This window comes from Delphinapterus leucas, chromosome 6, assembly GCF_059928025.1.
Source record: "Delphinapterus leucas isolate spDelLeu-1000000601 "Yukka" chromosome 6, BTC_Dleu_Yukka2, whole genome shotgun sequence".
Lineage (NCBI taxonomy): Eukaryota > Metazoa > Chordata > Mammalia > Artiodactyla > Monodontidae > Delphinapterus > Delphinapterus leucas.
In genome coordinates, this window is record NC_143134.1 from 63501926 (window position 1) to 63514504 (window position 12579).

Here is a 12579-nt window from a genome sequence, read left to right on the forward strand (position 1 = left end):
AGTAAGGATAAAGAAAATGTGTTTGAACACCCAAAGGACAGAGCTAATTGCATAAAGTTCACTAAATGTTAACAGTTTCCTAGTGACCCAGGAGTCATGTAAGGGAATCACAAACACATGTTCTGAGAAATCTTTGGCAGAATTAGTTCTCTGGAGTTTAAAAAAAAGGGCTGAGAAAAATTTAAACAATGATATCTCTTGCTTAGCCTGTAATAGATGTTACTTAAGTCAAAAGTACTGGGGAAAGACACTATAATCTGTGATTCTATTAGGGTAACTTCCTGCTTGTTTCTAATTGACTTGCTGAAAACTGTGTGGTTTGCCAACAGTATACTTCTAAATTAAAATTGTTCACAAAATCTCAAAAGCCAGGGTCATTGGCATTGTAAGTTATAAGTTATATAATTAGTAGTCAAAGTACTCGTCCCTGAAAACATTATTTCTGGACTTAAAATACTTTATCTGAATTGCTTCATACAATGCTTCATTTGCACTCAATCATTTAACATTTCTTTCTCCAATTCTTTGCTCTCTTGTGGTTGCTGCAGTTCAAGAGGCTAAGTGGTGCCATTTCTCTTAATTCTTCTCGGATGTGAGCATCATGTTACAGACAGAAGAATAAAGTGTTCTTTCCTTTGGAACTAGAGCAAGGCCCTTTACAAGGTAAGTTATCTCTTCTACAGAATTAAATGGCTTATCAAATTAGGTAATTTATCTCTAAAGCTGATCACTTCAAGTAAGTAATGTTTATCTCCTGCTTTATTTCACCATTGATACTTAAGATTACAGATGGGGTTTCGATTTTTTAAAATATCCTTAGGATATCCCAAAGAAGTTTCTGTGGGATAGAAACTTTAATTTTAAATCTGTAAAATTATATTGGTGTTTTTGGAGGAAAGGAGAACATGATTTATGGATGTGTCAAATGGGTGTAAAGAAAAATGTCTTCCATATTCAAATATTAATCCATCTGTGAATCCTCCCAGAGATTAAAGTCCAGACTGAACGTGACCACTAATTCCCAAAAAAACAAAAAAAGTGATCTTATCACTACAAGTGCTCTTGGCCTTGTTCTTGTAAGAGGTTTCAGGCATTTTGTCAATTTTCCAAATCAAACCAACAATTACAATACAATAATGGTCACAATTTAATGAAGACCTAATTGCCAGGAACTTCTCTAAAGCCCATCCCATACTCCTGGGCATATATCCAGAGAAAACTATAATTCAAAAAGATACATGCACCGCAGTGTTCATAGCAGCACTATTTACAGTAGCCAAGTCATGGAAGCAACCTAGATGTCCATTGACAGATGAATGGACAAAGAAGATGTGGTTCCATACAAATTGTGAATTTTTTTGTTCTAGCTCTGTGAAAAATGCCGGTGGTAGTTTGATAGGGATCGCATTGAATCTGTAGATTGCTTTGGGTAGTAGAGTCATTTTCACAATGTTGATTCTTCCAATCCAAGAACATGGTATATCTCTGCATCTATTTGTATCATCTTTAATTTCTTTCATCAGTGTCTTATAATTTTCTGCATACAGGTCTTTTGTCTCCTTAGGTAGGTTTATTCCTAGATATTTTATTCTTTTTGTTGCAGTGGTAAATGGGAGTGTTTTTTTGATTTCACTTTCAGAGTTTTCATCAATAGTGTATAGGAATGCCAGAGATTTCTGTATCCTGCTACTTTACCAAATTCATTGATTAGCTCTAGTAGTTTTCTGGTAGCATCTTTAGGATTCTCTATGTATAGTATCATGTCATTGTAGTGAGGTGGATGGACCTAGAGTCTGTCATACAGAGTGAAGTAAGTCAGAAAGAGAAAAACAAATACCGTATGCTAACACATATATATGGAATCTAAGGAAAAAAAAAAAAAAGGTCGTGAAGAACCTAGGGGTAAGACGGGAATAAAGACACAGACCTTCTAGAGAATGGGCTTGAGGATATGGGGAGGGGGAAGGGTAAGCTGTGACAAAGTGAGAGAGTGGCATGGACATATATACACTACCAAACGTAAAATAGCTAGTGGAAAGCAGCTGCATAGCACAGGGAGATCAGCTCGGTGCTTTGAGACCACCTAGAGGGGTGGGAGGGAGGGAGACACAAGAGGGAAGAGATATGGGAACATATGTATATGTATAACTGATTCACTTTGTTATAAAGCAGAAATTAACACACCATTGTAAAGCAATTATACTCCAATAAAAATGTTAAAAAAAAACAATGGTAATAAATACTCAAAATTCATTATCTCCTTATTTTACTGCATTTTACTATAGGTTATGCTCTCCAGGTTATTTACATCTATTGTGTCTGTGTAGTCAAAATACTACAAAATAGTGGGAAGTAGAACACTTCTTCCCAACTCTGTATTCAGGGACTTCATATTGGAAGCTTGAACTCAGTCACGATGGTAGTATTACACCATAGAAATCAGCAAACGCTACAAATCAGGACTTGATATATTGTTTTGTCAATTGTTTCTAGACTTAAAAAAGGGATAGAGAAAATGCTAATAATGCAGATTAAACTTAAAAGTAGGTAATGTGTATAGCCATAAAAAAGAAAAGAAAAGAAAAAGAACATGTGGTATATATACACAATGGAATACTACTCAGCCATAAAAAAGAATGAAATAATGCCATTTGCAGCAACATTGATAGACCTAGAGATTATAACACTAAGTGAAGTAAGTCAGACAGAGAAAGACAAATACCATATGATGTCACTTATATGTGGAATCTAATATATGACACAGACATACTTAATTACAAAACAGAAATAGACTCACAGACATAGAAAACAAACTTATGGTTATCAAAGGGGAAAGGGGGTAGGGTAAATTAGGAGTTTGGGATTAGCAGATACAATTCCTATATATAAAATAAATAAACAACAAGGACCCACTATGTAGCACAGGGGACTGTATTCAGACTGTAAAAAAAAAAAACCATAATGGAAAAGAATATATGTATACATGTATAACTGAATCACTTTGCTATACACCAGAAACTAATACAACGTTGTAAATCAGCTATAATTCATGGGGAAAAAAAAGACTAATAGTGGACTAGATTTCTGAATTGATCCTTATATATAGATTGCACATTTCATTTTCTATAATTTCTACATTTATAGTAAAGTATGAAAATTGAGATTTTCTATACTTCAAGCAATCCATTTGCTACAATTAATTTCAAAAAAATCTAAACTAATGTCTGGAGAGCTCTTCCTGGGCTGTGTAGGATAACTTTATCACTGAGTATGTGGTCTATGATAGGCAGGTTTTCCATAAAAAATTCATCATTCCAACGTCATGAAAACCAGGAAGCAGGCATAATGATAGTTGTATGCTATTTAACTGCTCTATTTCTTTTTCATTTTTTTTTTTTCTTTTGGTTTTCTGAGAATAAGTGTGGAGAAACTGTGACTATTGATTAGGGGTAAATGTCAACATCCTATTATTAGTTTGATGTGTAGACAGACGATTGTATATGGAAAAGGTAGGCTTCCTTGAGAAATTGTGAACAAAGTCAAAAAAATATTATTCCAATTAAATGTAATTGATTTAAATTATTCTGTAATGATATATTTATAAACTATTTACACAGATTAAGAAAACTATTTTATTCTTTCACTCCTCTTGAAATTCTGACATGATGATTTTATACCTTGCTTTAGTTCAAACTAAATGTTGTTTTCAAAATTTTTTCAAGGTTAACATACTGGCAAACCTATCAGTTTTTAGAAAATTCTATGGATAATCATAGAATGCAAGACTAAGAAATAAATCTATGAAATATAATTTGTATGATGGAAACTTTTGTTTTCTGAAAGCTTCTGTTCACTACCTATTGTATCATATTCGATGATGATGAACACCTACGATTTCTAGAAAATGACATAAAAGGTACTCTTCCTTTTTCATTATATAGAGGGCATTCCTATCATTTTCCTTCTTTCTTCTAGTTTTATTCCTTTACCTTCTTACCAACTCCAAAGGTGTTTTTTCATTTGCTTGTTTACTTGTTGGGTTTGTTGCTCTATGTGTTTGTGTTATTGTTTTTATCATTCCTCTCATTAACTTTATTCCACCTAAGTGTGCTACAAAGTCAAAACTAATTTTCTAGATTCCATCCTAGAAAGCTGACAACATCCATTTAGTCCTTTGTGGGTATTTTAGGTTTTTCACATTCATCAGAAAAGAGCATTTACATATACACCCTATTATATTTAAAATAGATAACTAACAAGGACCCATTGGATAGCACGGGAAACTGTACTCAATACCTTGTAACCTATAAATGGAAGATAATGTAAAGAAAAGAATATACATATATATGTATAATTGAACCACTTTGCTTTATGTCTGAAACTAACACATTGTAAATCAACTATATTTCAATAACAATTAAAAAATTAATTTACAAATACCTTTTTCTATGTAATATATACCATGTATCAGGGCATAACTTGATGCATTTCTAATTTTAAAGACTCCCTGGACTTCCCTGGAAGTGCAGTGGTTAAGACTCCATGCTTCCAACGCAGGGGACATGGGTTCAATCTCTGGTGGCGGAACTAAGATCCCACATGTCACACTGTGCAGCCAAATTAAACAAAACAATATAAAAAGACTCCCTTTTCCTCAGGAGTAGAATGAAATAAACAGAAAGAGGAATATAGAAACACAGACCTATCACACTCAAATGATTAGAAGGAGACCTTCTCTTTGTACTCAGAATCTAAAGGTAAAGAAAAAGAGCTTAACATTAACAGTGCTCTTCTGCATAGCTTTTTAATTTTTTTTTCTGGAATGGGCTGCACTTGATAGGCTAAAAGTAAAGTATGGCAATATTTCATTATTTTCAAATGTGTTCTCTCTGATTTTACTGTCCCTAGTCGTAAACATATATCAGAAGGTATTTCTGTAATTAGAAAAAAATTGGGTTTACTTATTAAAACATCCAGTAGAGTCTAATAGATATTTTCTAAAAACTCAGTCTCGAATACCAGGCCAATAATTTGCCTTTCCACAACTCAGTTCTTTCCTTTGGTTCAGGAATCATCAGTGGCAAAGGAAGAGTGGTCCACTCTGCAATATTCCCTTTCCACCCCCTTTTCCCTTCTTATTATTCTAGGGTCTTGGCTGTGAGAGGACAGAAAGAAAGGTGCTAAGGTTATTTTATTTGCCTGTTGCTGTATTACTTATCTCTTTGGATGATATTTTCTGGCCCTGTGCCTGCTGTTGTTGCAGACACTCCTGTGGCTGCTTCACTGCATTTATGTTTACTTTTCAACCCTCTACAGTGACATACTGCCCAATTCTCTGACTTGGGACATGACCTCCCCCATTGTGATCTGTGACAGCACCCTCCCTCTCACTGTATGTTCTGTGGTCTGCCACACAGAATTTCTTACTTCTGAAGTTCCTCCACCCTGGTAACCCCTCCTAGGTTGGGTCCCTTCATAATGACTCAAGCCTTCCACTTCCGTGGACTTCACTTAGTCCATAGAATGCTACACATCCTACTTCCGCTAAATGGTGAAAGTACAATTTTCCAAGTGACAATCAGTCTCTTTATCCCATGTTTGCAAACTGTTGCAGCTTGCATTTAGTCTTTATATTTTTCACTTGATAAGCAGAACCAGCAGCTGTGCTCACACAATTCCCAGCTTCCAGGGTACAAATATCCCCCTGTCCTCAAAAGTCTCTCACTCTATGTGGTGGGCCGAATAATGACCCCCCCCCAAAGATATATATGCCCTAATTCTCAGACCTTGGAAATGTGTTAAATTATGTGGCAGAAAGGACTTTGCATATGTGATTATATTAAATATCTTGAAATGTTTAGATTATCCTGGATTTTCCAGGTAGGCCCAGTATAATCTCCAAGGTCCATGTAACAGGGAAGCAGAAGGGTAGAGAAGGAAATGAGACGCAGGAAGCAGTGGTTGGAGTGTTGTGGACAAGGAATGCCAGCAGCCTGTAAAAATAAAAAAAGGCAAAGATATTTCCCCCTATAGCCTGCAGAAGGAATGAAGCTCTAGAGATACCTTGATTTTAACCCTGTAAGACCCAATTTCAATTTCTGACTTCCAGAACAAAACAATAGTAAATTTGTGTAGCTTTAAACCACTAGTTTTTAATTTGTTGCAGCAACAATCGAAAACAAATACACTAAACTATTCAAGAAGCTATATGAAGATGGTTCTCTAGTTTCTGCAGCCCAGCAATTCTGTAACTCAAGACTGAAGTCCTGGCTTTCCTTCTTGAAAACTATATATATATATATATATATATATATATATATATATATATATACATACACACCCATAATTTGGAAAGTAGAGGAGAAAAGTCAAAACACTCTCATAAAATTTATCAGTGAATCTCCTTCTGAATTTCTGGTCTTAAGTTTGATGGAGTGATAAAGATTAAGTTTCCAATGTCATCTGTTCTGTCCCTTGGTGATTCTGGCATAGATGTGTATTACACTTCTCAGTAATCTTAGGATGTGTGTAAATCAGATTCCCAGCAGCAAATAAATGGCACATTCAATATTTTTCATAAAGAGTTTAATAACAGGACAACTGACAAATGTGTAGAAAGAGTAAAGAAAATCATAAAAGATGGTGCAGAACCCTGAGGCTCTGACAACCTTATCAAATGAAGAGGAAGAATTTATCAGAAACTAGAGAAGAAAGTTAATGAGAGGCTGCCTTGAGAAGGGATGTGATCTTCCCTCGAAGTTGCAGTCATACCAAAGTGACCCACACGACTTCCTTTCTTATACTTTCCATATCTGCCAGTGTCCCCCATCGGCTAAAACCGAACAGGAGCCAGAGGGCAAAAGAATCCAGTGTTTTTCATGTGATGTAGAGAGATGAATGGAGAAAGATGGAGAAAATTGGAGAGCAGTTATTGATGAGCAAATGAGAGACATCTCACACAGAAACCTTATGAACATGTTTTCCAAGCTTTAGGCCTTCATCCAAAATTCTGGAGAATAGGAAAATCATGGTTCGACAACATGTAACAAATAATTACATGGAATAGGAAATGTAATAGTAGAAGTATAAATGAGTCACTAAGGACACACAGAGGGGAAATTAAACTCCATTTGGAGATGCAAGATAGGTCTTTTTAGATTAAAAAGCATTTGTCATTTGCAGTGATTATATGCAGCTGTACTTCAAATGGATCATAAGAAGGGGATCATTTTATAGAAGAAAGTTTCTATTAGACCTCATGACTAAAACAGAAAACTAAAGTATAAGGTGCCTTGACTTTTTTATTTCATTCCTGACATTTCTGGCTCCAAATAAAATTGCATGTTTTTAATCCTTCTAAAGAGGAGAGTCTGACTCCACTTTTGACACTTGAATGCTGAACACTTTTAGACCCCACTCTTCTCTCTTCCCTTCTTGCTCCACATGTGGACAAGCAAATAATGCCTGCTTGTGCCCTCCCTCACCACTGATGAGAAAGTTCAAACCATGGGAACTGCAGCCCACAGACCCTTCAGCCTGCTCCCCCTGCACAACCACAAGGAAAACCAAAGCCCTCCCGACCATTAAGCCATTTCTGACCAGCTTAAATGACTGTTCTTCTCTTCAAAAAAATTTCCATATATAAGTAAAAAATCTTTTCATATCCCGTTAGTGTATGTGTGGTGTCATCGTGTGGACACATTAATTATGGATGGAATAGAGGTAACTCTTGTGCTCTGGGGACAGCCTGCAAAACACAATAGGATAGAGAAGAATTGGCTTAAAACCTTATCTTTAAAAAGATAAATGATAAATTTTAATTAAATATATGCTTTAATTAAAGAAAATCACTAAATAATAATTGGTCCTTTATTCATCTATGAGATATGCAAGAGACTTAAACACATTCTTCAACCATTGTACTGAGAATCAAAATTGTAATTCCATTTATTCATTCCATGTTTCCAATTACCGAATGCTTAATCAGCCTTGTATGTCTGAGATCTTGCCCTCACACCTGGCTATCCCATCCATTTACTCCCCAGCCCTTCCTTGTTCGGATATGGTGCCAGAAATATCGTCTTTTTATCTTCTCTTCAATGGAAGATTAATGGTTAATAATTCAACTTTCTTTGCTAAGGATACCTAAACTCTCTCTGCTAATTGCTCACTTGTTTTATGGTAAGGTCAGGTTCATTATAAAAGCAAACTTGATTCCTAAATGACATGCTGAAACGTGGGTAAGGAGTCAAGGAATGGGTTAGATTTTTTTATGTATGTAGACCTCTGTTTAAAACTGACACGACCCCAGCTATTTGACAGCTGCAAACTCAATCAATATTTTTCTGAGTGAGAGCAATCCTGGGCCATCTGCTTCCAACACTGACTTCTTTCCCAACCTCTAACCCTTACCATATCAGGTCCTCCTTCCATTTCCTTTTATGTTAGCTTATGCTAACTTCTATTGCTACAATGTTTACACTCTAGCAGTCTGAAAGTTTGAGGGAAAATGATGCTTTGGACCTCTTGCGCTAGTGCCATTGTAAAATGGTCACTTTGATTACTAAATTGCTTTTCAGACCTATGAAAGTCATCTATTCCTTTTCTCTCTTCCTTTATTTTTTCTCTGGGTTCTCATTTTTAACATAGGAACAGTAGCCTTACTTTACGTCAGCAGACTCTTGCTTGGTTTCACTGGTCAATATTGTTACAGTGTTTTGAACCCTTTAAAGATTCTTTAACCGTTGGTGCTGATTTTTAATTTTATGTCCCACAAATATACACAGTTCATGTTATTTTCACGGAAGATATCTCATGGTATTATAATTTAAATTACTGCAAGTTTTCCCATTTCTTTCCTATAGTAGAGTATGATACTCAGTTCTCATCAATGACAAGTAGTGAGACCGAAAATGTGAATTCATGTTAAATGATCATCCTGTTTAAGAGTACCAGAGAACATCTCACATAAATCCCATTGCCTTATATATAGCTCAAAGGTGTAAATAAGAAGATCAGGAAAATGTATTCCATGAAAGCCAAAAGAAGACAATTATATAGTGAGGAAATTTAGCTCTACATCAGAAGCACACAGGATATGAAGAAGAATGTTTATGTAATAGGTGTTCAAATACACAAATATTTGTGAATAATGGAAAAAGCCTTTCTAGAATTTTTGTTCAGTAGTATAAAATGTGGAATAAAAACTGAAACAATCTATTTGTTTATACTGAATTTAGTATAGAGAAATTTTTTTTTTAAAAAAACCCAATAAATCCTTATTTAAATAGTTCAAACAGCCATTCCCAGGATTTTAGGAACTTGCATCTCCTCTCTGTTTTATTATAATGCCTAATCCTTTTTAAAAGCTATATCAGCTTTTCCTATTTTATAAATTGAAGTGAATAAAAAGTTCACTTTACAAATAGATAGCTAGTGGGAAGCAGCTGCATAGCACAGGGAGATCAGTTTGGTGCTTTGTGAGCACCTAGAGGGGTGGGATAGGGAGGGTGGGAGGGAGATGCAAGAGGGAGGAGATATGGGGATATATGTATATGTATAGCTGATTCACTTTGTTATAAAGCAGAAACTAACACACCATTGTAAAGCAACTATACTCCAATAAAGATGTTAAAAAAAAAAAAAAAAGTTCACTTTACAAAATTCCCTTCAGGTAACTAGATATATCTTAGTGGGTCCCAAAATATGATTTAAGAACATACTATATGAAACACTGAAAGTCTAATGATGAAGTTATTTGTTTCTATTTTCTCTCAATTCTTTTTGTTAAGCCGATTGTTTTGTTTTACTTTTATTTTCTTTTTCAAACTCACTTATTTGCAGTGAAGTAACAATTCTGAAGATGGCCTTTCAACAGTGGCTTGAAAATATGTAATATCAGGAAGCTTAATAATTCAGCAGAGCAGAAAACATTCCATTAATTCTCACAGAAAAGGAAAACAACAACGAAGTTTAGTGAGGGAAGTTTTTCTTATAGGAAGCTATTAGAAATCCTTTCTTGTTGATGAAACTTTTTTAATTCATTGGCAGCTTTCTTAAATTAATCTGATATCCTGTGTTGGCAAAGAAGAACACCTTCAGAATTATAGTTTCTAGAATATTACATACGTGTATATATAAATATATGGAATTTTATTTTATTAATACAGACTATAAACTCAGTTAATATAGTGCCATTGCTTTTGTTTTATATTCTTTGTCATGAAACTGCCTTGTACTAGAATGAATGCCTCATATATTTGGGTAGTTAAATAGATGGGCTGCTTCATCTTGACCTTTGGAGAGGCTGTACTAAATTGGGGGCTCATTTCATTGCTTTTACCATTTACAGCCCTGTCTTCCAATGGCAAGGGTGTTCAAATGTTTTCTAATCACGCACGTACCTTTACCAAAAGGTCAGAATACTAAAATGCTATGTATCAGGGATGGAAATTATGTTTCATTTCTCCCATACAAGAAATTCTAATTAGAAGTGCACTACATTCATTCTCTTGGGTCAAAGTTGGCCATGAGTATCATAGCACTGCATTGAGGACTATAGCACACACACACACACACACACACACACACAGCAAGCAACATATTCTCTAGACCTTTATTGACAATATCATTTCTTTCAATATTTTGTACTTTTTTTCATGGACTTTGAAATAACGCTTTCAGACTGTTCTTCAGAAGGTCTTTACTGCACAGCTAAGAAAGCAAACCAAAAAAACATTATGTTATTTTGTGGGTCAACTCTGGAGCTCATTTCCCCAAAGGAATATGCCATTCTACCATTCTACTCAATTCCACAAAACAGTAACAACATTAAAATCTGAGCAATATATATCTGTATGCTAGAAGCAAAGAAGAGCAAGTGCCCAGCCCTGACAGGAGGTTGATCAGAGCACAATGTTGGAGAAAGCTAGGCAGAAGAAACATTTAGAAGGCAAAATGACACATGCACTAAACAGAACAAGAAACTTGCTGTGTAAGCATAAGGGAATAATAGATTTATTTATTTACTTATAGCTACTTACCTTATATAAACCTCCTTTCTCTCACTTAAGACTAAATTTTTGAAGATTATTTTAGAGATTGCTTATCTGTCACATTCTTCTTATCATTCGTAAAATATTTTCTTGTGTAGCTTTACCACAATTTGTTAAGCCTCTCCTTACTGACGAATCTGTATGTTGTTTCAGCCTTTTACTATTCTAAAAACAGAGTAAATGCTATATGTGTGTATGTATGTGTGTACACACACATTTGCATCCATGTGCCTATATTTGTGTAAGAAAAATTTCCAAAATTAGATTTGCTATGTCGACAGCTAGATGACTTAAAAATGTGTGAAATGTTGCCAGATTTCCTTCTGATGATATTGAAACAAGTTAGGTTTCAACCTATGATTAATAAGTGCCTTTCTTGCACTTTGGCTGCTAATGTCTACTCTTATCCATTTGATCTTTGTCAGTATCTTAGGAGAAAGTTATTAGCATACCATTCATAATATGTACACACACACATGCACACCCACACCCACTGTTGTGCACTTTAGAAAAAACAAATTTGTCTTCCAGTACAAAACTATTCATTGTCTAAAGTTTACCCTCCCAGGTTATGAGGTTCCACTTCTATGCATTAACTTTGAGCTATTGTGTAACTTCCAACTCTGTAAGTTGTAGGTAACTGGGAGATCTGTAGATTCTGTCCTGTCTGTTAGTGATTTAATTGACTCGCCGCTACCAAAAATTACCTTTGTCTTATTATTCCTTTATTCCATATTAATTTAGGCTCTTTTTATTTGTCCTTTGAATCAGTTAAAATATCTGCCTAGTTCTGTCATATCATTGAGTAAAACAAATGTTTTAACCTGATTTATATTTCTATAGGAGTCATGATTTTATCTTCTTATAAAAATTACATTTTAAGAGTATACAGGTATACAGGTATGCCATGTAGTGTATGTGTGTGTATACATGTATCATACCTATCTATCCGTATCTATCTACCTATTTATAAGTATGCATATTTTAATCATTTATGTCAAAGAAACATTGCACTGGATGGAGTTAAACAGGCAGGGAAGACTTTAAGATTATGGAAGTAGGGATAAAAACTATTGCAATAGGGGAGAGGGATTTAACTCAACTCCATTGAAAGAAGAGGTTAGAGTGTTTTTAAGTGCTAGAGTCAGATAGTGAAAAAGTACTGCGGGTGACATTAGGAGGAAGTTTGGTGTATGTGATTAGGCCCACCGTTGTTTGCAAATTTGTGCTTATTGAAGTCAAGCCCCTACCCTCCCATAGAGACTAGGAGATAGAGGCCCTAACTTTCTTGATGATTTCAGTGGGATGGTTCCCAGGTCCTTGAGAACATTCCCCAGGTGTGAAACCGATGAGAGGCTGGAAGAAATGTTGCATCTGAAAGGAGCAGGGAAAGAAAATACAGTATGATGTTTTCTAGAGTAAATGCTCTAGGACAAGGGAATTCAGGGACCTAGGGTCAGGAAGGAGCTGTCTAAAGTTTAGTCAAGCTGAGGAAAACATTAAGGCAAGCTTGGTCATTTGTCAA

The 12579-nt window shown here is 35.1% G+C and overlaps 1 long non-coding RNA gene across 1 annotated transcript in view; it reads left to right on the forward strand.

The window, feature by feature from the left end:
• LOC111174678 (uncharacterized) overlaps positions 1 to 12579 on the forward strand; it is a 412027-nt gene that overhangs the window by 343366 nt on the left and 56082 nt on the right. The window contains exon 6 of the long non-coding RNA XR_002644542.2: positions 549 to 663. This is a non-coding gene — a long non-coding RNA (uncharacterized LOC111174678). The remainder of the gene's footprint in view (positions 1 to 548; positions 664 to 12579) is intronic.